Source organism: Acomys minous, assembly GCF_964271855.1.
Source record: "Acomys minous genome assembly, chromosome: 5".
NCBI lineage: Eukaryota > Metazoa > Chordata > Mammalia > Rodentia > Muridae > Acomys > Acomys minous.
Window position 1 is genome coordinate 91,713,434 of NC_140494.1, and position 26,869 is coordinate 91,740,302.

General features: G+C 44.6%; 1 protein-coding gene and 1 long non-coding RNA gene across 6 annotated transcripts in view; one reads left to right on the plus strand and one right to left on the minus strand.

Moving 5' to 3' along the window:
- The window catches only part of LOC311597807 (neurotrimin), a 964,426-nt gene that overhangs the window by 793,967 nt on the left and 143,590 nt on the right, over positions 1-26,869 (minus strand). The gene's annotated exons all lie outside the window — the stretch shown is intronic.
- Positions 1,249-26,519, plus strand: LOC311597808. Of its 2 annotated transcripts, none has more exons than XR_014779354.1 (4): positions 1,249-2,529; positions 17,386-17,614; positions 19,106-19,567; positions 25,160-26,519. It is a non-coding gene; the product is annotated as an uncharacterized lncRNA (long non-coding RNA). The 2 variants fall into 2 exon arrangements; XR_014779355.1 differs by lacking the exon at positions 1,249-2,529 and adding an exon at positions 6,430-7,158.

Here is a 26,869-nt window from a genome sequence, read left to right on the forward strand (position 1 = left end):
AATTGAGAAGTCAGCCCAGTAGGGGCCTTTGCTGTCCCCTGGGGGTGGGACTGAAGCGAAAGGCCATCTTCCTTTCTCTCATATACCTGCAATAATTCAACTTTTCAAAGCAAATTATATCAATTTGAAATTAGAAAAAGAAACCCAATGTAGGAGGAAAGAAAATTGTTTTATATCAAGTGCTCAGGGGATTGTTCTGGGAGGTCCACAGCTCCAAGATATGACCAGGATGGTCTCAGAGGCAGCTCAGAATCCTTTCTAGGTGACCTGCCCCTTCCTTTTCTCTAAGAACCACGCTGAGATGTAAGAAGGGGTCTTCTGACCTTGGGGTAGAGGACCTAGGAAGCCAGGCAGCTCAGTAGGACGCAGCCCCAGCCTCCTTGCTGGGAGGGAAGAGAGGCCACCTGCCTGGCGTGTTTGCTAACACGCAGGAGCTGCGGCCTGTAATCATCATTAGCTCTCTTTGGTGTTTACTGACTGTTATTAATTAGAATGAGCAAACTTGGCATTAATGTGCCTGCCATAAGGATGAAGGCTCTCTCTGCACAGCCATGCTGCACAAGCGGCTGGACTGGGACTCATTTACCAACTGTTACCAGGAAGAAGAGGAGCCACACACACCAGCTGACAGAGGGCCAGGTAGAGTGAGAGGGGGTTTTGGCCTGTCCTTCTCTGGAAGCTCAGCATTAGGAGGAGCTGCTTTGGAGCAGAATAAAGCCGATCCTCTGCCCCGTTCATGTGGGAGCTGCTCGCAGGTTTTGGGTAGCCTCCAGCAGCGGCGCAGACAAAATCCTGGGGTTCATGGTCAATAGACACAGCTTTCCCTTTGGCTCGGGCTGGAGAGGCTAGGATCAGAAAGTCACTGAGGGCAGTTTCCTGCACAAGCAGGCGGCAGAGGTCCTCCTGCCCTCCAGGGAGGAGCATGTCTTTGGATGAATCTTAGACACGACTGGACTGCCCACTTGTGCCCAGTTGCCTAAGAAAGTAAAGCATTGTATGGTGTTCTGGTCTGCTCTGAAAGCGATGCTGCGGTTGTATGCTACATAACAACACATCGTCTTTCAAAACGAAACCAGGAGACAAGAGGCTGGGAAGAGAACAGGGTTAAGCTCTGTAGATGATGGGGCTGTGGCTCCCGGCGAAGAAAATTCCTAGGGCCCCAGAGCAGCCTTTAAACAATAAAAATAAAGACGCCAGGACCTTTTAAAGACTCAAAACTGAGGCCTTACCTGGGCAGACTCTAAATTATCTGAGGCAGTTTAACCAGTTTACCTTGCTTCCCCCAGTCACTTGGCCAGCTATGCTTCACGAACACACGTGTCTTCCCTCAGTACCTGCTGAGGAAAAGGGCTTTTTCCGCTTTCCCTCACAGAACTCCTTGCACCTCATCAGTAAGTCCCGCCCTCCACTGACCCCTCCTTCTGCCCAGCTGATTGGCCAATCAGCTCTTTATTGACAGCTGCTACATCCACCCAAGACATTCCTCCACAAACTTCCTTCTGCCTAGCTAGGTGGGCCATGGCCAGGAGTCCCTGGAGCTTAGAGGAAATGGTAGCATTCCAAGCGGCCTACACGCAGAATGTACACACAAGAGACTTGACGTAGAAAGATATTCATTCTGCTTGGAGAAGTCTTCAGTTCCCCCAACAGTAGGTGAGCGATAGACCACTGTGGGATGAGGCTTCCAAGTAGAGGACAGCAGGGTCGTGTCCTACAGGCTCCGGACTTGTACTTTGCATGGTCTAGGGAATTACTGTTTACTTTCCAAGAGGAAACAGCCTCGTTCAGATAGACTGTCGGGGTCAAGTCCGACCATGCAGAACATTTGGCCCGGATGTCAATGTGGGAAAAAGACTGGCGTGAAGCAAAGCTGGCAATCCCCTCATTTTTGCCTTCCTCCTTGCTTCCTCTGCTGCCTGTGGCAGACTCTGCATCTTGTGTTGGCCCTTGGCTCCCTGACTGCCTCTGTGACCTATGACAGTTGTACTCTCAGCGTTCAGTGATGAACAGAGGAGAGGCACGATGGAAAGCAGAGGATGCTGATACAGGAGGACTCGGAAACTGGAGGAGATTTGAGTAAGAAGGAAAACTCTGGAAAGAAAGGGATAGAATCCAGTGTCAACCGATGCCATTCAAGATCTCAGAAAAGTCTACCCACAAAAGCTCTAAGGCAATTTCAGGTTTCTGAGATCTTAGTTGCAAAGAGGTAGAAAGGCCACTGAGTCACTGTGGTTTGATCCACGGAACAGCTGGTAAACAGCATCAGTCCTTGTCACTGTCATCACATGTCAAACAGCTAGATGTCATGAGTGCAGCTGTGAAGAGGGCCTGGTCTCTAGCTTTCTTTCCTTGGCACAGACATCACAAGGAGTGCACACAGCTTCAAGTACATCTCAAAGCTGCCTCTGCTGGGTCTCCTTGACCCTCTAAGCTAAGCTGGGTTCCATGTTCTCTGTGGTCCTGTTAGAACCTGCCCTTCCTTAAATGAGAATGGAGCTCGGAAATGGAATGCACAGCTATGAGTTCAAGGTCAGTACCTATATTTTATTTATATTTCTAGCCCTCTAGAGGCCGTGTCTAGAGCATGCTGCAGCTGTAAGTGAGTAAGGCAGAGACCTTCCGGAAGCTGCTCTTCTCTCCACACTGAAATGTGTTTACCAGCAAGCACATGCAGAATAGACGTACTCAGCTAGTTTAAGTGAGTGTACAAAGATATCAGCTTGCGACTTTTGAAGTTAATTGAGATGTTATAGTCTGAAGGAATGCAAGGCGAAGGAGGTGACACTTATGAGCAGCTACTTCCTCTCTGGTGAGCAAGGTCTCTAAAAATTCTATCTAATCCATCCCTGACCACAGTCTTGCAAGCTGATAACAATATTCTCATCCAGCCACTTCTTAGAAGTCTGGTGCATTCTCTAAGGGCTGGTACCAAACGAAAGGGTCTGTTAGTGTACAAGGAGTGAAGAAGTTCTCATACCTTATCTGCATACAACTCCCAGTGAGTGCTGCAGCTCAGCTAGGATGCGTGTCTTACTTGTTTTTACGAAGCTCACGGGATTCAGCTAGAATTTAAAGTCTGATCTGTAAGAGTGAATGCTTTTTTTTTTTTTCATATTTGAGATGGTAGATATTTCAGATGATTTAGACAAGGTGTGCTGAACTTTCGTTATGTAAGCATGAAGGGCATCCTGGAAAAGCTAGCAGTCCTGAAGCATTCTGGGGCCTCCAAATAGTCTTTGGTGATATTTAACAGATTCCATATCTTTATAAGTCAGTGGTGGATCTGAGATTAGGCACTGGATTTGAGATTAGACAAAGAGAGAATCCTCTTTGTCACTTTAAGTTCTAAATTGTTTTCAGGTGTTTGTTTAGAAACAACAGAGGAGGCTGCCTGACATGTGGGGAAGGGGCTGGACCTGGACTCCTTTAGACCTCTCCTCATCAGAGTTACTGTTTGGAGTAATGAGAAAGCACAGGGATTGATTTGATGCTAATGAATAATCAGCTTCCATCAATAATTGTAATCACTAATCTGGTGCAATTAGAGGCAATTATAATAAATGCAATTTCCTCCTGAGCCAGGAACAAACTACAGAAATATGAATTGACTTAAGGGGGCTGGCAATGATTTATGTGATTGTGAGATCACGAATTCCATTATCTTGATAAAGGGTCTTAAAGGGACAGGATTCTATTCTGAATTCATACCTAAGTGTCCCTACAAAATGACAGCAGAGGTGGTTGGCATAGAGGCTCCATAGATAATCCCAGAAGCCTGCAGAGAGTGCTTGCCCTGTCACATAAGGTCACTTCTTTTCAGTTCTGCTTGCTAAGGCATCCTGAGTCTGCGCTCTGGAGTTTTGGAGAACAGGAGGAATAAATATGGGTAGCTCAATCAATGCTGCAAGAGAGATGGTGGACAGCATCTCCTGGGCAGAGACTTGACCTTTGTCTTATTCACCCAGGCCTGTTGGCCCATGACCCTCTCCTCATCCAAATAAATCACTATGTTCCAACAAAAAGACATTTTTATGTAAATTGATTGGCCCCAGAGATTCTTGATATCTATTAAAAATTGTTGAAATCACTTTAATTATAGCAGCCTTGTTCTTAGAAATGATAATGGCTATTTATGTCCTAAAGCATCAGCCAGGTTTTTCTTTTTTATTTTGGAACCTACAACGGGGCACTAAATAATTGTGGCAGGCCTTTAGTCATTGAGAACAAGGTGAGAGATAAGATGGCCATCTGCCTGCTTGCGTACAACTGAGGGGTTATTGAAATTCTGGTCATTTAGGCCCCAAGTGGAAAATTCCTAAGTAATTGGATGAGTTGTTCCCATGGAGACATGGTTTGGAGACACAGAATCCAGAGGCTGAGAAGAAGGCTGAACTTTTCCATAGCTCTTGAAATAAAAGGCAGCTTCCTTACAATGAATTTCCAGGGTCTTCACTATCAGGCATGAGATCTGCTGCCCTGGCTCCTCCCCTACTGGTAGACTCTACAACGACTCTTTGACACCTCTTGTTTTACACTTAGATCCAATCATTGGCCTTTTCTTTGGCTGGAGGGCTCTCTGGCCTCAATCTCCCACGCCTCCAATCTGGCTTCTTCTGGTATTAACTTAAATGCCTTCTCTTTGAATTATGTGCCAAGATGCCAGTTCCTGTGGCATAATCTGTGCACAGTTTGGGGATGGAGACCGGGCTTCTCATATCACTGTCACATCATTGCCAAAGCCAATGTCACATTGGTGTCACTGACTTTGAAGAGTGTCCCGCTTGGTAGGTCCTAATAACTATGACTTTCATGAATGACTAACCCTCTCCCACCTCACTTTACACTCTCCAGGCAGCTGTACTCACAGGATCCTCCTCTGACCCCACAATGCCCATACATGCCTCCTGTTTGTGCTCTTAACTTTGCTGGAAATGGATTCTCACCACTGAAGTTCTTCCAGAAGGCAAAGTCCACAAAGTCTTCTCTGGCTACCTGATTAAACAACCTCTTTCTTACGATATCCCCTTTAACTGATAAATAATAGTACTATAAATAAATAATACTTGTACATATTTATGGAACACAACATAATGTTTTGATAGATGCATACATCATGAATGCTTACCATTTTTATGGTGAAAACATTTAAAAGGTTCAGTCTCAGGAACTTTTAAACATTCGAGTTTTAACTACAGTCACATCATACAACAGATCTCAAAATCATATTCCTTCTTTTCTTTATTTCTTTTTTTGTTTTGTTTTGTTTTGTTTTTGTTTTTGTTTGTTTTGTTTTTTGTTTTTCGAGTGAGGGTTTCTCTGTGTAGCCTTGGCTGTCTTAGACTCACTTTGTAGACCAGGCTGGCCTCAAACTCACAGCAATCCACCTGCCTCTGCCTCCCGAGTGTTCCTTCTTTTCTAATCTACATCAGTTCCACCCTGTTCTCTAACCCTCATTGAGCAGGTGCTGCATGCCACTCACTCTTTCCCATATTGCATCACATTCTTCTGTGTCTTCCCCTGGACCAAATAGTACAGTCTTAGAGGCCAGTGACTGCCTCTCCCCAGCTCTGCTTCACCAGCCATGGCCACATACTATAACAGCTGCACAATGGAGAGAAATACTAATTTTCTGGTGAATTCTAAGGGTCTCATCAAGTGACGGGCACCTTCTTGTATAGGATCACCTGCATGTAATAAGATTCTCTTGTGTGCGTGTATGTGTATGTGTATGTAATGCAATGCATGTGTGTTTGTGTGTGCACGTGTGTATGTAAGCCAGAGGTAAACACTGGACATCTTTCTCTTTTTGCTTACCACCTTATTCTTTTGAGGCAGGATCTCACACTGAACCTGGAGCTTACTTAGTGACACCACCTGTCCAATCAGCCCTGGGAATCCACCTGCCTCTGCTTTGCCCCCTCTCAAAACTGAAGTTATAGGTTCATCTCTCTGGGTAAGGCTTTATTGGAGGTGTCAGGATCTGAACTCAGGTCCTCATGCTTGGGCAGTAACGTGTTACTCCCTGAACCATCTCCCCAGCCCCTACATGACAGGATTCTTTACCCGATTAGAAGTACCTATATGGTACAGTGATAAGAAAATAAGCATGCGATTCTGCAGATGTCAGTGCTAGCTTCAGTCTGTCACTGACTATGTATGTGGGGTTCACCAACTCCCTTTATCCCCGCCTGTGATTTTCCTGTGTATAAAACAAGGCAATATTGTTTAAATTTCTTAGATGCTTCTAGCTTGAGCACTCCACGGTTCTGTGCCTTGCTGAAACGGTAGGGGGACAGGTGAGTGAGAGGAAATCTCACATATTCATACTTAAAATTCCAAATGGAAGAAGTTGTTGTTTTCTCCCTTGCCTTCTCCCAAGTGGTAGCAAACAAGCAATAAATATGGAAATCCTAAAAGCCAGAGAAAATAGTGAGTGTTCTCCATCTTGCTGACAAAACACAGAGGCTGTGCCACACAATGAATGGGCTTATCCCTCTGCCTCGCTTGCATGAATTCTGCCCAGCAGAGCATAGATGGACCATTCCGGGGCAGGTCTCCTTTGTTCTGTGAACACCAGCTCCCTTGCCCCCGTGCCAGCCAGAGAAGCACTGTGAGACCACTGTGGAGTAAATATGTGTACCCTCTTCCCCAGGCAGTCTCAAAGAGATGGGAATCCATGCCTTGGAAAATGACTCTGAGGGGAGAGAAACAACCAGGTGAATCAGGAGGGAGAGGGAGAGAGAGAGAGAGAGAGAGAGAGAGAGAGAGAGAGAGAGAGAGAGAGAGAGAGAGAGAGAGAGAGAGAGAAGCAAGATAGAATGTTCCAGCTACGAGCAGCCAAATCCTCTCCTGCCAAGGGACAGGTAACTGGTTTTCAAAATTGTGCAGACACATTCAGTAATTGCTCTGTACCTTCTCCTGTCTGCCTTTTTAGCACCAGCCAGGATCACGTCTGACTCCCATTACCAGCAAATATCCCAGGAAGGGCCTAAAGTAATAGAGCCCTTTAAAGCTGATTCTCAGAAGCCTCTTCCCAAGATGGCATCCAGAACGGACACACTGGCAGTTAGCTGTCAGTTACTGGCCCATCAGCTGCCTCCGTCCTGCTTGCTGCCAAGGCAGCAACCCTTCCTGATGTCAAGCGTCACATTCTGGCAGGTGTGTGTTTCTTTTCCTACTTCCAAGGCAGACAGACACACTCTCAGGTCTTCAACAGGTACTGTAGCAAAGGGGTGAGCAATCACTACCTTCTCGGTTGGGATATAGCTCAGCAGTAGAGTTTTAGCTAGGATAGCTGAGGTCCTGGGTTCAGTGCCCAATAAGGGGTAAGAAAACAAGAAAGGAAAATGACTGACTGCCTTCCTAAATATTTCTCCAATTTTATTATCCTACACTTGCTGTATTCTGTTGTTGTGAAGATCTCAGGTCTAAAACTGCTATATATTTTGTCTCTTCTTGATTGCATTCCCAACACTGCTACTGTTCAGGATGGTATTGGTGGTACTGAATCTGTGAGCATCTTATCCAGGAAGGAAAAGATGTAGTGATACTGGGCACAAGGATGCCAGTCATGTTTACCCAGGTGTGTGTCACCTCAGGCATTAAGGGGAGGACTCCACTCACTGAAAGCATTATTCCTGTCCACATTTTATTTATTCTTTCAGGTTCAGCTAAAAAATTGTTTTCTGTAGGAAACAGCATTGATGTATTTTATGCCTTCTGGTTGATCAGCCTCTTAACTCAGTGAAGACGACATAGTTATAGTATTACTCTGGGAACACTGAATAATCATTTTACATGTATGTATCTTTAGTAGAATATAGTCTTTATAAAATCAAGTATGTCAGATTGATAGATGAATAGCGTTTTAATTGTAGTATCTGGCCGTAAGTTTATGGTTAAATTCTTTACTTTATCTGTATGGTTGATCAATCTCATATAAAAGTATGAGATAATTTAAAATTTCTAAACTTCTGATCCATTCATTTCATTCATTGGCTTATGTAACAAACTCTAATGATGTATATATTATTTTATTTCTGTAACAAAACCTTGACATCAAAAAAAAGAGATTCAGTTTAGTTCATAATTGAAAGTGTAGTTCAGAGTGGCAAGCGAGGTATTAGAGTGTCTCTAGCTATGGCAGGGGCATCTTGAGGCAGCTGGTCACACTGCCCCCACTAGACATGACTGGAGGGATGTGTCTTAATAATTCTAAATCTAGCCAGGTTGCTGATGAGCATTAGCCATCATTTACCCACCCATGTCAACTTGACATTCATCACATGTTTAAGCTCTAACATTCTGCCATTGGTTCTCAAAAGGCTCATGACCACCTCATACGTATAAACTAATTAAATTTAGTTTAAATTCAAAATACCCATAGTGCCCAGATATTATTCAAAAGCCCAAAGTCTCTTGTGGCACTCAAGGCAGACCCCTGTGAGGCTGTAGAAAATGTTTTTTAAATTATATACCACTGGAGAGTGGAGTGAGATGGTTCAGTGGTGAAATGTCCTTCATAGGACCTGGGTTCAGCTGCTAAAACCCATTACCTCGTGGCTCCTAACCCACTGAAACTCCAGTTCCAGGGCATCCAATAGCCTTCTCTGGCATCTGCAGGCACCAGACATACATGTAGTATGCATACATATATGCAGACAGGACAGTTACACTCACATAAAATCATTTTTTAAAATTATATACTTCCAAAATACAATGGAATAGAATAAGCATTCCCGTCCCCAAAGAAGGGAGTGGGGATACAGCAAGGAAAAATGGATCCAAGGCAAGATTGAAGCTCACATCCAGAATTTGGCGCTCTTGGTGGAAATATCTGGACTCCGCCACCTGACTCTTTCAGGTCTGCTGCTTGTGGAACATGATAGCAATGTCTTCGGCCAGCTCTACTCCATGCCTATAGCATTCCTCTGTGGATTTCCCATGGCCCTGGCATTGCCAACATACTACAGTGTCCGCAATAACTTAGGTAATTGTCATAGCTTCATGTATTGACCTCTGGCCTCAGTGGCTTTCTGACACCTTGGGAAAAGCTCCATGACCCTCCCACTCTTGCACTGGGTTTGCCTGAACAAACCCATGGGGATGCTGCTTCCAAGTTCTGCTGTCACCTCAGTGTCCCGAGTCCCCATTGGCCACAGCTGTAGGGTTCCTCTTTGTACCTTGGCAGCTGAACCTGTGAAAATGCTTCTGTAGCTGGTGGTTTTTAATCATGAAGCTCTTCGGCTACAGTTGCATTTGGTCTCTCCGTTTTGAGTAGAGCCTTGTCTTAAAGTCATTCTCCCTACTGTCCCAATACAAAGTGTGAGTTTTCCTCTTAATGTTACTAAGCTACTTTCTCCGTACTCTCCTGGTATGCAGTCAAACTCCCACAGTGTTCACCCAGCTGCAGATTTTCACATCTCCGTGCTGCACTTGCATGTTCTCACTATAAACCTAGGTAAGATAAGTTGAGCAGTAGCCCCGACACAGATTGAATAGGACTTGTCTCGACGTTTTCACTCCGGACAAATTGCTCCTCCTTTGCTCTTTAATCTGGCCTTACTCAATTTCTCAAGGTACAGGCAGAATACAGCCTACAAAACCCATTAACATATGCATGAACTCTAGCCCAGTTCATGATAGGTCCTTGCGCTTCTCTGGATTTTGTACATAGCTTCTACTGTTAGCATCTCTACAAGCATCTGGGTCTTCCAAACTCCCACCTCAGTGGCCCATCAAGCTCTCTTTCTCTATCAATAGCTCCAAGATCTTCCACCTTCTTCCCGCAAACCAACTCCAAAGGCTTATGAAGGATACGATCAGGCTTATCGCAGTGATCTACCTTTTCTTGCCATTTTTTTTTTTTTTTGCATTAGTCATGTTTCCATTGCTGTGATAAAACTTAGGGAAGGGAGAGTTTATTCTGGCTCACAACTTGAGAGTATAGTCTGTCATGGTGTAGAAAGTGAACGGGGGGAACAATCCTAGCTGGGAAGGCAGGAGTGTGAAGCTGTCGGTTCCATCGTATCCTAAGTCGGGAAGCAGAGATGAAGGCAACTGTTCACTTAGCTTCCCTGTCCAGTCTGACCCTATAGGATGTTCCTGGAATAATCTGCCCACGTTTAGATCCACATGCAAGGTGGCTCTTCCTTCCTCAGTTAAACTCTAGAAATACCTTCAGTACATTGCCAGAAGAGTGTGGCCTCAGGGATTCCAAACTCAGGCAAGTTTATGGTGAAGGTTAACCAGTGCAACACATTTAATACATTCTGGGTCCAGAAAAAATATAGTTGATGCTCAGCAAATACTTTCTGGGTTCTGGTCATTCATGTGCCATGGATTTCCCTTCCTGGCTGCATCTGCCTTCTTGATTTATTACTGTGTTGGACAATGTTTACCTTACAGGTATGGGAAATGTTTGTTATGAGAAGCTGTAGAGCCTTCCTGCTTTGGAGGACCACACATCTTTTCTCCTCTACCCCAAATGACAACCGGCATGCTGCCATGGCGGGGGGGGGGGGGGGGGGGAGTATAAGTAACCTACTCAACGTGACATAATTTAGTACACCCCCGTTGCACCAGATTCTCCTTTAATTAAGGAGGAAACATGGTATATTCCAATCCTCCATTGTTGTAATAGGATCTTTTTGACAAAGAAGAGCTCCTTCTTTCTGGTATAGCATCGTCCACATTTCACAGTTCCCCTGCATATATTCTGTGTGTTTGTCGCTGAGAATCCAGTAAGTCAGTAGAATAGTACGAACATCCATTCAACCATGTGTTGGGGAGAGACTGCAGAGTGGCAGTCATCGTCCTATGCAAAGGGGGAAGGAGGCTCTACGTCCAAGCACCCCTGGTCTTGTCTTTGGATAACTTGTGGTTTCAGGAGGAAGGTAGATGCGTAGACTGAGTGAGGTGTGTGAGAGCTGTGCTGAGGCACGTGAGTACAGAGAACAGGACATGCTGACCTCTTGTTGAACTGCGTTCCTTGTCTCTTTCCCTCTGGCTGTGTGAGTACCAGACTTGCCTGTCTAGAATGGGAACAGATGGGGGGCGTCTAGTAAAAGTGCTTACGTCATTTGGGTCTCAGTGAACAGACTGTCAGACTCCAAAAATAAGCAAAGGTGGAGGAGATCCCAAGAGGTATTTGCTTATTTTGTGGTCAGTGGCTGCAGAGGGAGTTAATAAACACACACTGATTGATTTCTTCCCACGTTACTTAGTGTCTCTGCCATTCATTCAGCAATTAATCACGAAGTAGAGCATCGGGTGACATCTTGAGATTGCTGGGTCAGATTTTTGTTCATTTCTTACATTGCTGCATACTTTTCTGCACATGTTGCAAGTGCAGCCTCAGCTAGAACTTCCTCTGTCAGAGGTTGTTTGCTTTTGCTTTGGTTTTCTGTCACCCCACTGTGCCTAACATAGAGGCAGGCTCATAGTAGGTTTTTAATCAATGCACTGATTAATTAAGTCCTCCTCCTGCCCGAGGCTCGCTCATCATGCTTCTGTGGTCCCAGAGAGCTAACAGCTGTCACCTGGGCCACCCTGGGCCACAGGGACACACATATAAATGAGCCGCATGTACTTTCCTTCCATAACTAGTATCAAGACCCCCCGAGAGGCAGAGCCGATGTGAATTTTTAAAGAAGTGTTCTGTGGTGGTTCCTTCACTCTTTAGAGCCACTGGAGCGGCTCCTTCCACTGAAAATACAGGGATTTGTGCCGCGTGATTGTGCAGCTGGGGGCGGGCTGAGTCCGCAGTCATCAGGGGGCTCTGCATGCTCTGAAGGGCTTTGTGCTCCAGGCGCTCGCTCGCTCAGGCGAGCGGGGCTCCTAGCTCAGTGGAGGTTGGAGCTCAACTGTTTGGGCAAGTGACTTTGTGACAATGGCTCTGCACCCAAGAAATTCAGAGCTGAGAAAGTGTCCTCCCCCCCCCTGCCCCTGATGTGTCCCCCCAAAATATCACGGCAAGAAGTAAGTACATGGTTTTCTTTTATTCAGACAAGAAATAAAGAGCCGTCAGTTACTAAGTGCCTGTGATATTCTATAGGCCTTACATGCTGACATCTTCAGTCCTAAGATGACTTCTTTGGTAAGCTATCACTCCCATTTATGGAAGAGGGGACCAAGAGTTACAGATTCTTGATCGTTTATTTAGTGATTGCAAGCTAACAATTACAAAATGATGGTAAAGCCTCATGTGTGTGCGTGTGTGTGTGTGTGTGTGTGTGTGTGTGTGTGTGTGTGAGTAGGTGTGCATAGGTGCAGGGATGTCTATGGACCAGGGTTTACACCACTTACCCTTTAGCATCTATTCTATCTCATGATCCACGTTTCAAGCTGTGCAGAGAGTGCTCACTCTGCCGGATGGCCAGGTGGTGGCAGAGGCTGGATGATGGCAGCTTTCTGGAGCTCTCTGAAATGTCGTCAGCGGCTCACTTATTATTCAGGATAACATCCAACAAAGTGACGACTTCTTTCCTTGCTATCAGTATCTCCTGCCAGCTGTTCACTTGGATTGGGGGAGAGAGGGATTTCATTCGGAATTCACAAACGCAGCTAAGCCTCCCTCTGAGATGAGCTGCAGGGATTAGCGTTTATGGCACAGGACTGCTCTGCAAGCAAAGTCCCTGGGAGGGAAGGAGAACCCAACTGGAAGAAAATAACCCACCTCTGGGGAGCCTGCCTGGGGGGTGTCTATCTCTCCAGAGCAAGGCCTTTAAATCCACAGGAAACACAATAAATAATCTCCTGGCTATTAACTAACTGCGCTGGTGCTGGACAAAGAGACCCATTTGCTTTTCTGTGCAGAGGTGTGTCGCTGCCATCGCCTCTCCCCCCTCTCCTCAGCATCTCTGCCTTCCTTGTATAGCATCTCTCACACTGCATTTTCCTTCAGCTGGACTGTTCACGCAGAGCATGTGTTTGCTTCCTGCGGATCCTGGAATAACCTGCACCTAAAGGTTCTGTCTGCACTCTCCAGAAGGGAAGAAACACAGGCGAGGCTAGGATAGAAGCCCGGAATCCTGACTCCAATCCTTGGCTGCACCATCAGGCCAGAAAGCTGTTTGGCTGTACCTGATGGCGCAGGATCCAGTCAATGCAGGCAGAAAGCGGTCACCTGAGGAGACGCCCTCCTCTGGCTCAGGTTCCTATTTATATGACTGGGATCCCTGTACCATTGTTCTCCCAGGCTGGTGTTGTAGACATGGGGGTGGTGGTGGTGGTGGGGGCACATTTATCAATATGGAGCTAGATCACCCTTTCCCATTTCCTTAAATGTCAGGGTGTAAATCAAACTCCAAGCTTATTTGGAGCATGTGGGCGTTAGCGAGTCAGACAGGGATAATGTGTTTGTAATCCAATGGCTTTCACGACATATGATTTACATCCTTGGATTGTTTCTCGGTGGTGTCTCTGGGTTTTTAGTTAGCTTGGCATTCTGCATCTGCTATGAATTTTATTACCTCTGGCCATAGGGGACTACAGAAGTGTCACTTATCCTAGAAATACCAAAAAAGGCATGGCAATACGAAGGATGACAAGAATACCACTACATAAAAACATCTCAGACTGACACCTCAGCAAGGCCCAACTGTTTTATTAAACTTGAAAATAAATAAGACTGCATACTGAGTGGTGACATTTAGTTCCAATTCCATAGGCCCCGATGATAATCAAGACTTATATATTCAACAACAAAACACACAATTTAAAAAACTAGCCTAAGGACCTGAGTAGATGTTTCTCTAGAAAGATAGGTAATTTTCCAATAAGCACATGAAAACATACTAATCATTAGAGAAATGCAAATTTGAAACTACTTCACACACATTACAATGACTATTATTTAAAAAGCAGAAAATAGCAAGTATGAAGACGCAGAGAAATGGGACCTCTTATGCATGTAAATGCGCAGAGGATGAAAAGATGGCAGTGTTGCCACAGAGAATCATATTGTATTTCCTCCAAAGATTAAACATGGAGTTAACAAGTGAACTGGCACGTCCACTGAAGGCTGGGCACGAGCAGGTATTTGTACAATACATGCATAGCTTCATTATTCACAGTAACCAAATTTGTAGAAATAACTCAGTGTCCACTAATAGAAAAGTGGACAAGTGCCAAGTGGTATATACATACATTGGCATGTTATTCAGCCAGAATAAAGAATGAAATTCTGATATTTGTTCCAACATGGATGAATCTTAAATACACGGTATAAGTCAACCAGAAAGAAAGACACAGATATTACATGATCTCATTACTGTGAAATACCTAAAATTGGCAAATTAACTAAAGCATAAAATATCAAAGCCTGGATGAGGAAATTAGTAGTATTTACTGGGGATAGAATATGTGACATGATGAAAATGTTTTGAAGATGGGCACACAACACTGTGAGAAGACTTCATACTTTTAAACATTTGAAACTATTAAAGTGGTAAGCTTTGTTATATGTATTTTACTTCAGCGAAAGAAAATAATATCTATTCCTAAACAGTCAGATGTCTACCTTAAAGGTTGTCCTGTCCCCAGTCAACACCTCTACCTTGTCCTCAGTCAATACCTCCAGCATGTATCTCTGATGGCATTTTCAAGCATTTGCATTATCCTGCCTTGCCTGTAGTTGCTTCACCCACAATCACAATATGTTTTTCATTTTAGCTATCATCTATCTATCTGTTTGCCTGTCTGTCTACCTACTGCCTATTTACCTATCTGTAAATATGTATGTATGCATGTATGTATGGCTGTTATGGCTATTTATTTTGCCTGCAATTGTGTGTGTACACCATGTATATGCTATACCCAAGATGCCAGACAGTGGCATGGATTCCCTGTGCCTGGAGGTGCACACAAGTGTGAGCTTTTCTGTGAGTATTAGGAATCAAATTCAGGAGCAGCAGCCCATGATGTGTGTGTGTGTGTGTGTGTGTGTGTGTGTGTGTGTGTGTGAGAGAGAGGGGGGGGGGCTCTTAACCACTGAACCATCTCTCCGGGCTCCCACGATCACATTCCTAGTTCATAATAGGAGTGCAATAAATTGTGGTTTTAGTTTTGTTCCATTTAAGTTTGTTTTAGTCCTGTGCATAGGAAGCAGGCAGTCTTAACAGCTCTGAGAACAACATTCAGATTGCAATAGTTGAAGAGAGAGATCAAGGGACAGAAAATAAAGTGTTCCCTTCTGCTGTGCATTCTCCCTGTACACCCTGTGACGGCACCTGGCAGGCGGGGCTTTCAGTCCTGACTCTGCAGTGGAGACTGGTCTTGCTCTTTCGCTTTGCAGGGACTCCCGCATCCTTCTCTGTGATGTGGGAATAACAGGTGCATGTTAAGCGGCAGAGGAGAGAGCACTCAGCGAACAACATGTGGGCGCCTTTGCTCCTGGCAGGTGCTCCAAGCAGGCGGTGCTGCCTATAAAGTCCTCTGAGCAGAAACTCGGCTCTATACTCCTTCACTCTCCAACAAGCAGGAGCTCAGATTGCTTCCACGTTGCTTTTGTATTCCTTTTCCTTGTATGCTTTTTCCAGCAGCAGCACAACTTTGTGTTCTCTGGTTTAATACTTAGCTCCTTCCTTCCTTCCTTGTCCATCATGGGGGAATGGAGCTGGGGCCAGGGTGAAGTTAAGGGTCTCCATGCTTGTCCGGCAGCACAGCTGCTCTAAGGTCACCATTTGCTGCTGAAATCCCCTTCCTTGGCCGCATCAAAGGGCAAGTGCCCCACATGAGCTGAAGTTGGCAGGACCTCCAGTGCCTTGGCATGCAGTTGGAGTCCTTTAAGCTTCTGTTCTTGCGTGACTATAGGGCTTTTGTTCACCATCCCAACCCTCTCTATAATGGGGAAAGTGCCTTGCCTTTCCTCCCATTTTCCCACCCTCCTTTCTCTTTTGTGAGCTTTCAACTCTTCCAATTAAGTAGCTGGTAAGTTTTCTTTGTGAAAGGTACTAAACTTCACTGGATAACCTCCACAGCAAATGCATTCCTTTTTCCTGTCCGTTTGCTCTTGGATTCTTGTGCATTCAATCTTTTTTTTATATAGGGGAAAATAGGTTAATATAAAATGGAAAGCTTGCAACAGACAGACACTGTACTAGGCACCAGGGGCTGGGATCAGTGAGGCTTAGTTCCCGTCCCAAAGGAGTGTCCAGGGAACATGTCGTTGTGAGACACCTTGAAGTATGATCAATGGATGGATGTCAAGACAGAAATTGTTATCATTCTTAAGTGGCCCCAAACACCTATGTGTTAAAGCCATGGTCTTCATGGTATTGGGAACTTGAAGAGACTTTAGGAGCTATGGCCTAGAAGAAGATGGAGTTAGTTAGGCTTTCAGAGGTATGGCCTCTAAGGGATTTTGAGACACTGCTAATCCCATATTCTTTCTCTTTGTGGATCCCTGACACAATTTAGGGCGAATTGCCAGCATCTGCCTTAGTGTGATCTGATTCTATCCATTCAGAGCAATGGGGCCCACTGGTCATTGAGTAGAAGCCCCCAAAACTTTGAACCAAACAGATTGTCCCTTTATAGTTTGATTATCTTCGGTATTTATTGTGATGGCAGAAAAACTGACTAACCCTGAGTGGTAATGCCAAGCAATTTGCCTTTTAAAGCTGGGTCTGATGGGGTGGGATGGATGGCATGGAACGGACAAATGTCTGCTCTTATCTGCTTTCTAGAAGGCATGAGCCTATTTTTTTAAGGTATCTTTACCACCTGAGTAGAGATGTAGAGTCCAGGGTGTATAGGAAGAAGGCCAAATAGGATGGAGTGCTTCATCCGTCCAAGGTGAGACTCATGGATTTAGAATGATTATGATTTTTGTCAGGACCCCTTGACATGACTAGGCATAGGGAGGACAATTTCCATTAGACAGACAGCTCCTCCAGACATAGACTTCTCTCCTTTCATTTGAGTTTTCCTTAATGACTTCCTGTGAGCTTTGAATAAATATCTTTATCACAAAGCCAACATATGCATCAATTTCCCTTGAATAGAGTTGATTCTAAGTCCTATAGTCAAAGGTGCTGAAGGAAGCTGAATGTTGCTGGGATAGTCTTGTCAAAGCCCGGTCTCCTTGGGCACCATTGGGTGCATCTGCATCTCCCGTCAATTTTTTCCCTTGAGATTTGTTTCTGTTGCCCCATATTCAGGAACAAACAAGATTGAGTGTCAGGTTCTTGTCCACAAGTAGCTTAAGATCAGAAAGAGCTGAGGTATTGAATATGAAAGCTGTGGTATATGACAGTATACGGCTATTCACAACCATCTAAGGACCCTGTCTATTCAGTTCCAGAAAATCTAAGGCTTATTTTGTTTGGGTATATGTGCTTGCATGCCTCTTCATATGTATATGCATTATGTGTGGGTTCACAGAGATCAGAAGAGGGCACTGGATCCCTGGAAACATGAATGTTGAGACTCAAGTGCCTGTGTGCTGTAGGAACAGCAAGCACTCCTAACTACTGCACCATCTCTCCAGACCCAAGTTCATGGGATTTAATCAGATACCTTGGGCTCTATGTCTTAGATCATTGCCCTTTGGATTTACTGAAAAAGACACAGATGCCCTTGCTATCTGGAGACCAGCACTCAAAGGCCAATGGTAAGTGCACAGTGGCAACATGTCAAATTATGCCTTAAGCCACCAGCCTGGATGATGCTCTCTGATGTGTCAGAACATCTGCTTAGCAGAAAGCACATGGGAGCTTCTCTAAAGACTTAAACAGCAGCCCATGGAGCTACTGCTATTTCAGTGGTTGTTCTGGCTTAAAGTATGTGAAGTAAAACTCACATGGGTCTCAGACTATAGTAACTGAGCACTCCCACATCAAAGCACCGTAAAGAATACAAGGGAAACACAATGCAGTGCATTAGGGACCATAGAACACACAGCACCCTGGGGACCAGTGAAAGCTAGAGTAAGGTCCAATGTCTATACTGCACATGCTAGGTAGAAGAGAGAATAAGCTTAGCTAGACTATAGATTGTTCAACCTGGAAGAGAAGCCTGGAAATAACCATTCATTCACATAAGTGTCCACAAAATATCGACCTAACAAGTCGATAGTTCACAGATTGGGATCTCTGAAAATGGCAGATTGGGAGACTACAGCTCACCTATTTAGGAGAAATGGCTCAAGCAAGAATGAGGCCTGACAACAGAACCCATGCCTCAACTCATCGCGCATTCAACAAATAGAGTGTGAGGTTAGAAGTAGTGGGCACTGGGCAGGTATTGTTTATTGGTTAAGACTGTATTGCATATTGATTAAGTATGTGTGCCACATTAGCTGCTGCCTGAAACTGCAAACATTTCCCAAAGATTTTTAGCTCTCATTTCCTTAGTTATAAAATGTGGGTAATAGAAACACCCCCCCCCCCTCACAGAGGAGATATGAACATTGTGGTGAATATATAATGAGGCATGTACATATATCTTGTAGATACAAGTTATGTTTGTTATTATTTATTATTTTAATTATTATTATATATTTATTGAGCATCCCCCGTTGATGAAAGATAGTACCCGTCTACTTCGGCAGGAATGTACTCTCCAATGCTCATGTTGAAATTTAGTTTCTGTCATGGTGGTACCAGCACAGAACTCTCCAACAGGCAACTGGGTGGTGTGGGTGGGGCCCGCATGCATGAATAGGTACTCTTGTCACAGGACTGGATTGACCACCCTGGAAATGGTTTGTTATACCTCACCCTCCTCTACCATAGCCTGGCTTGTCTTCCTGTCCTTCAGCAGTGGCAAGAGTCCACACACAGACCCCTACCAGATGCCGGTGGCTACGTTTTTGGGCTGCCAGAATCCATGTTAAACCAACCTCTATTTATCAAGCATTAGCTCCTCTCTGGATCTGAGAATATTAAAAGAGGGAGGACTAAGCTAACTTCCTTAAACATTCTCAGTTCAGACGGAGGATGAAAGGCATATTCCCCAAAGCAGAACTTTGACAAATCACTGTAAGGTAAAAATAAAAATATCCCTAATTAGAGTAAGTTTAAGCACAGAGGTGAAAATTATGTGTAATGGAATGAGTAGAACGTTATCAACAACATTTCTTTTTCACTTTTCAAATCTACAGATAAGTCAGACTCTTAAATCTTCGAAAGGCAAACATACGGTGCCAATCCAAGTCATGCCCCTGTCTCGGGTCAGCTACTTTATCAAGAGCGTGAACTGAAACCCACTATTCCCTAGTGAACACTTTGACAAGGTGGGCAGAGGCAGCATCTCTAGTCCATGGTTTTAGATCTTGGAACTAGCCAGAGAAGAGAGAAATTAGGTAAGGCTGCTCTTGCCACGGATGGTCTGGAAAAGCTAGTTGAACAACAAGGATTCTTCCTTCCCTGGTCCCAGATGGAGCAGAGTAGAGCTCCTGTTAATATCCAGGAGATATGAATCCTTACTTCTCATCTAAATAGGTGACAGTCTGCTCTCATGGTGATTATTAACCTGCTCTGGTGCCAGAGAGTCATGCCAGGAGTGAGAAAGGTGCGTGGCAATGGAATGTCCTGACAACAGTGGTATTCACTGGGTGTGAAAGGTAAGTTGTGCTCACAACCAAGTGAGCTTGCACTTGCAATAAAGCACAGGGATGCGGGTGCAGAATTTAAAATCTAGCTCCAAGGAGAGACATGGAGGGCATGTTATAGAAAACGAGGGCATTGGCCAAACAGAATGGGAGTCAGAGAAAGAGTTCCCAGGGATGAGGACAGAGGCTTCTTATCCACTCAGGCACGGAGGCAGCACGAGATGCTGAGCCCTGAGCATCTGGGGACTCACAAATAGGCATATCAGCTCTCAGCACAGGCACAGTGACTCCTTTTCTATCCACAAGGGTTGATGAACCCTTTATCACAGCCGCACTGCATCACCACTGCTCAGAGCTAGATTCCACTCAAACCACCAGTGTCACTCAGTATCCTTTGCTAAGCACCCCCAAGGAAAATGGTATGATGACCAATTTGCACGCACGTGTGCACACACACACACACACACACACAGACACACACACACACACACACACACACACACACTGAGGTCCCCACCCAATGATTAGAGAGTCCAAAAGGTCTTCCCATTCAGATCTGGAGAGAAATATGAAGTCCTCTGTCACCTTGAAAGCAATTTCTGTGACCACACCCAGGTATGAGCTGTACAGCTTAGCTATACTGCAGCCTCTGATTCAAATCAAATGCTGACACTTGTTAATATTGCTCTAAATGTCACTGCTGTGGAACTGACCGTCCCTCCCATCCCCTCTTGCACCCAGTCTGCCTCAAATATACCATTGTTTTAAAGCAGTTCATCTGTTAATTAAAAAGTGGGAATCAATTGGCCTCATCTCTCCCTTCCAGGCTCCTGTGCACACAAGGATTAGCGCTCCCTCTACTTAAGTCAATTAGCGATAAGGAGACGCTGACATTTCTACAACCAGCCTTATCGCATTCCTCAAAAATGGCTCAGATTAACATGTACAAAGATGATTTCTTTAGCCCATTCCCCTCCTCCTTTACTTTATTAATTATTCTGAGGAAAGCTGACAATCTAACTAAGCTGATGGTGGAGATGTACATTCCAGCTTACGATGAGTTGCCCTCTGGAAACATATACCTGACCTGCTTAGCTGGGGCATCACTCTAGACCCACACCTGCCCACGAGACTATCTATAACACCTGCTCAACGCTGGCTTTCAGAGACTCTTTAATCTGCACCTACAGTTAGGACAATGCAATTTTGATGCTGTAAGGACAGTGAGATGGGAATCAAATGGCAAGAGTTCAGATTTTTGCTATGCCAGTAAATGTATCCTTAGGTCTCTAGCTACTCTGAGCCTTAACTGCATTATCTGAGAAATGGAGCAATAGCCTTTGCCTAGCAGAACTGTCATAAGAGCACACAGGTATAGAGAGACTAGTGCAGAGGGGACTCAGGTATTAATTTCAAACTGAGCACTGTGGAGTGGAGCTCAGGCTGGAGAATGTCTGAATGGAGCAAGGAGGGCATTCACAAGTGATCCTCCGTGTCATAGAGCATGCTAGTTGTTGATTCTCGGCACTTATTACACACGCGCGCGCGCGCACACACACACACCCCATGCAGGCACACGCACATGCACTTGCACACCATGTAAACACACACACACACACACACACACACACACACACACCTGCACACACCACTGTCAAACTCTACAGGCTTGTCATTATGATCTGTATCTTAAGATGATAAACCTCGGGTTCAGAGAGATTAATTAAGTTGCTAAAGGTCACACATTTGAGGAATGGTGGAGCTGGGATCTGAACCCAGAGCCCATCATCTTCCCATTACCTCCTGCCCCAGTGATGCCGAATAACCATGGGAAAGAGAAGTGGTGTAGTCCAGTGACCTCTCCTTCGTTCTTGCAGTGGCAAGAGAGCTACCTCATCGACACCGCTCTGCGAACATATTAGCAGTTTTCCAAATGTACCGAGTCCATTAGCCAGCCCTTCTCTGGCTACCTTTGACTTCACCCACCCGGACTCTCTTAAATGCTGTAGCCGACCCCGAACAACCTCAGCCGACACCCTCCAGCATCTGTCCACATCCTCACTCGGCACGCAGACTTCTCTCATCCAGAAGTCCTTTATTAAACCACTCCCGGCAAACAAGCTGACATTCAAACAGTGATTGCACTGCACATGATAGGCCAGAGTTGAGTTCTCTGAGTCACACACACACACACACACACACACACACACACGACTCTGAGGTGTATCTCTCAGACAATATTTCAAGGAAGTACTGTTGACTTGGCTGCCAGGTGTGCTATGGCAGGAGGACGAATTTGGAGCTCGGCTCCATCCTTTCTGTTGCAGAGGGACCTCACCCCAAGCAATATCCCTTCCTCAGGTGGCCACGCCCAGTGGCTAAATATAGACCTGGCAATCTTAGCCTACTCAGATGTTCCCTGAAGGACCGTTTTCCCTGCGGAGCTCCCTGCGAGGTTAAACAAGGCGGCCATTGACCTTCACAATAGTTGGAGCTGTCCCTCTAGCCAATCCAGTTTATTTGCCCATCTTCCCACACATGGTGCCTTGATTTGAAGAGCACTCCCCAATCAGCAACTGATTTGCTAAATTATGCCTCTGGTTCTGTTTTCTGAAAAAAACCAATTCATACCCAGGTAGTTCTCGCTGTCAACACTGTTTCACAGAGAAGATATCTGTCCAAGACCCCTTGGTTAATAAATGTCTGGAGGTAGAAACCAGCTTAGTCCTTGTTCTAAATAGGGTTTTCTTGCTGTGACACATGTTGTGACTAAAAGGACCCTTGGGAGGTGAGAGTTTGTTGAGCTTATAGGTCATACTCCACCATTAGGGGAAACAGAGGCAGGAACTAAAGCAGGTGTCACGAGGCAGTGCTGCTTCCTGGTTTGCTATCTGTGGCCTGCTCTGCTTGCTTTCTTATAACACTCAGAACATCCTGTCCAAGGGTGGCGGTGTCCACAATGAGCTGGGCCCTCCCACATAAATCATTAATTTAAAAAATGCTCCCTGATGGTCCAACAGGCCAGTCTGATGGAGGCTTTCACTCTACTGAGGTTCCCTCTTCCTAGATGGTTCTAGCTTGCATCAAACTAGCAACAACAACAACAACAGTACAGTCCTAGACCAGAGCTACATATGCACTAATGCCTCCCTCCTTGTTTTACTCAGATGGATGGAATTTTCTGTGCACTGTACTTAATTATTTAATACCTTAAGGTTTGTTGTTGGTTTTTTTTTATGTATACTGTGTTCTGACTGTCTGTACACCTGCATGCCAAAAGAGGGTACCAGATCTCATTATAGGTAGTTGTGAGCCATCACATGGTTGCTGGGAGTTGAACTCGGGACCTTTGGAAGAGCAGACAGTGCTCCTAACCTCTGAGTCATCTCTCCAGCCCCTTAAGATTATTCTTTATACCTTCACTTGTCCTTTCTAGAGGAACTGTGGTTGACTAAAGATGGCCACAACTGTGGTTATCTGATAGCCTTGCCATTGAGATAAAGCTTCTATTTTCCACCCTACTTAACCTGGATTGGCATTTCTGTCTTGCTAAATCAATAGAGCGGATCAGAATTAACCCTGTACCAATGCCACACCTGCCTGGAAACACTGACATCTCCCATCAATGTCTCATGAGGACTTTACTGACAAATGAAAGTTCAGGAGTCCACAAGAGACCAGGTGGAAATGTTCAGAGTTTCCATGGAAATAAAGAAGGCTCTCTTCTGCACACCCTTTCACAACATCAAGCCTTGCATGTAATGCTGTCTTGGAAGCTTCGCATGGATCCAGCCACCAGTTGACTCCACCCATTGACCCTAGCTGATGTCACAAAGATCAGGATAATCATCAACTTGACTCCTTCCAAATGTATGATCTGCAAATCTGGTTGTGGGATAATTTGTTACACAGAAGTAGCTGATTATACACCAGGGGCATAAACCTGAATTACACTGAAAACTGCGCTCCCTCAAGCTTCAATCTTGCTTTCTCTTGAGCCTTCCTCCTTTATTTTAACTGAATTACCCACCATCTTAACTTCCCTACCACATTAGTAGGTTTCTCTGTCTTCAGACTTGCTTAGAAAAAAATCTTTCCATCCCTAAAGGGAACTTACTATCTCTCACTTCTTTCCCCTACTAATCCTCAAATAAGTTATCAACATACACGATCTCAACATCTACACTACCCCCTTCCTTCTTAACTTTTGAGTTCGTTTTTACCTTAATTGTTCTATGATATAAAAGTCTTGATGACCAGGTAGTTTTGAATAACAAAGCCTGATGGAATTTTCCTTAGGTATTCATTGCTATAGGGAGCCATTTCCATGACTCTGCTCAGACATCCAGCATTACAAAGTAAAAACTGCCCCCTTTGGAGTATCCTTGGTATTCGTTCTTTCATTCATTCATTCATCCCCGTGCCGAGATAGTCTTCATGTCTTGAGACTCCTGAGCCACTTAATAGCAGAAATAATATTCAGTTCAGACAAAAAGATATTAAAGACAACTGACATAGGAATGCTAGACTAACTCAATTATGGTACCCCTCAGGTTAAAAGACTTGTAGATGCTTTCATGGCTCAGGAGCCTATGTTCAGTCCCTGTAGTCAGCCAGCATGTCTCAGCTCCAGCTTCGTATTTGAATCACCAGCAGAGATTTTCAGAAATACTAATCATTGAGTGTCACCTCTGGAGATGCATTAGTGTAGGCTGGGTCTCAGGAATTAGCATGTTTGCCATGGCTGTTAAGTGATTTTTAATGTGCAGTAGGGGCTTCAGAGCCATTGACTGACCTAAATCCCTAATAATGCAGCTTAAGATCATTTTACCTTCTCCGTCCTCTGTGGAGACAGAGGAAAACAGTGCTTGGAGAATGTCTGAGGCACTTGAAGTTTTACTGCAAGCACTGGGCAGCTTTTCAGTCCCAGGTTAAACAAGCCCAGTTCCTCCAACCTTTCTATGACAGCCTTATTTGCAACACTTTAATCACTCTTTAATCTTGTTTTTGATTTAGCTCAAATAGGTCTGTTTCCCTGGAGAAAGCGTTTCCAACTTAGATGCCTCTGTTTTACAGAAGCACATAACCCTGATAGCTCATCAATTCAGCTGTGAATTGCACAGGAGTTGTTATGAAACATATATCGGGAAAGACTCCACAGACTGTTGAGTTTCATCTCTAGGCTTGCATTAGATAAAAATGAAACCGCACTTCCCAATGAGGAGGCCTTTCTCTGTTGTCCTGAAATTATTGCCAGCAATACATATGGTCACCTGAGTCACCCAAGGATGCACAAGGTTCCACTTTGGTCTTTCTGAATCTTATTTTCTTTGGCGAATTGCAATAAACAGTGGTCAAAAAAAAGCCTACGATTTGCTCAAAAGTCAAGCTGCAGATGCTGAACCTGGTGCCGGTGGAGGGGGTGGGGAGGGATCCTGGCCTCCATTCTACACAAGTGATCTTGATTAACAGTCATGAAATTGCTCATCTTTCTAATCCAGGGACTCAGAGTCACATTTGTTGTTGTCCTTTCATATACATATGCATGCCTGTTCTCTCCTCTAAGTCACATCAATTTAAATTTTAATTTGCTTATAATTCCAGGAGAAATTTGACCTATTATTATATTGGAAATGAGAGACACATAGCACAAAGGTCTTCAGAGATCGCAAGCCGGGAAGCAGAGACAGCGCGTTCTGGACAAGGGGACTTTAATAACGTGCGGGAAGAGAAGGCATCAGTTCACAAGGGAGCAGGCTCCTGTCAGGGCGGATTTGGAAGGAAGGGTGCAGACTGGTCATTTCCAGAGTCGTTTTCCCCGTTAGGGTATTAGCGTTTGCATAAAGCTTTAAGTCCCATAGAGAGGGTAGGATCCAAAGCATGGCAGGAATAACTAGCAGCTGTCACAACACCACACAAAGCCCAGAATCAAAGCTAACCTTCCTAGATCAGCTTCATCTGGAGGGACTTTGAAAAGTTCTTCCCGCCATCTGAGACTCTACGAAAGGTTCATGATCTAAGAACTTTAATAAGTCAAACCTGCATTGTTGTCTTAGCCATCACAGAAGCATGGAGGATAGATGCTGAAGAGACAAGACACCTGTTTTCCCCCCAGGGTTCTTAGATCTATGAGCTGCATATATATAATGTTCATTGGCTTCCCTATTCAAATCCCATCTATGCCATTTATCTTTTTTTGTATGTGCATGGTGCATGTGTGGTACAAGCGTGTGTGCATACATGTGTTCCTGAATGTGTGTGTGTGTGTGTGTGTGTGTGTGTGTGTGTGTGTGTGTGTGTGTGCAGGTGTATGCGTTCTGCTAAGCACTGAACCCAGGGCCTTGTATATGCTAAGCAAGTGTCTGTCATTACGTTACATCTTATTGATCTTTGGTCTTAGGCAATTCCTCTAAACCTTTAAAGCTAAGTTTATCTCAAAGCTGTGATGTTATCTATCAGGAGGACTGAGAGAATCTTGGTTTAAAAAAAAATAGCAGAAAGGAAAAGAGTACCTCCACATGCATGGCGCGCAGTCAGTTCGATAGTCAGCAAAAGTGCTGCTGTAGTTAGGTGACCTAGCACAAGTCCAAACACAGGTGCCAGTGCTAAAGCAATTCCGGGTCATTTAGAAGCCCAATGCTCTGTTGTCAGCTGATTCTTTGATGCAGCTGTAGATGGGGACAGAAGCTGACCACTCATTTCCCACCACCACTTCAACTAAAGATCTAGAAATACAGGGCTAGGCTGGGTACCACTAATTCCAGGCCCCGCCCATGCATACACATTTCTATGGATTCCAGCATCGGTTTTCCAGTGACTCATTCAATGGGAGAAGAGGAGATGAGAAAGGAAAGAAAGAAGTGGACCTTGTGCCTTTGAACTTGTAAATCAATCCTGGATGAAGCTGATCTAATTATTATTTAGAAAACCAGGTGAGGGTCTAGGGCTCTGGGCTCAGTTGGTAGTGTGCTTGCTCTCCATGCAGAAAGCCCTAGGCTCAGTCATAAACACCACATAAACCAGACATGGTGGCACATCCTTGTAATCCCAGCAATCAGGAGATCAAAGCAGAAGGACCACAAGTTCAAAGTCATTCTCAGCTATGTATCAGTTGAAATGTAGACCAGTCTGAGATATTTAATACCCTGGCCAAAAATCCAAAAAGTAAGTGAGATATAATGTTTACCTAACACTGCTTTAAGATGCCACAAGGCACAGATTCTCATTTGTGTTCATTTAGTCTCTATTAAAAACATCATAATTTATTTACTGATACTGCTAAAGACAAATAATAAGAAAAATGTACCTACAATG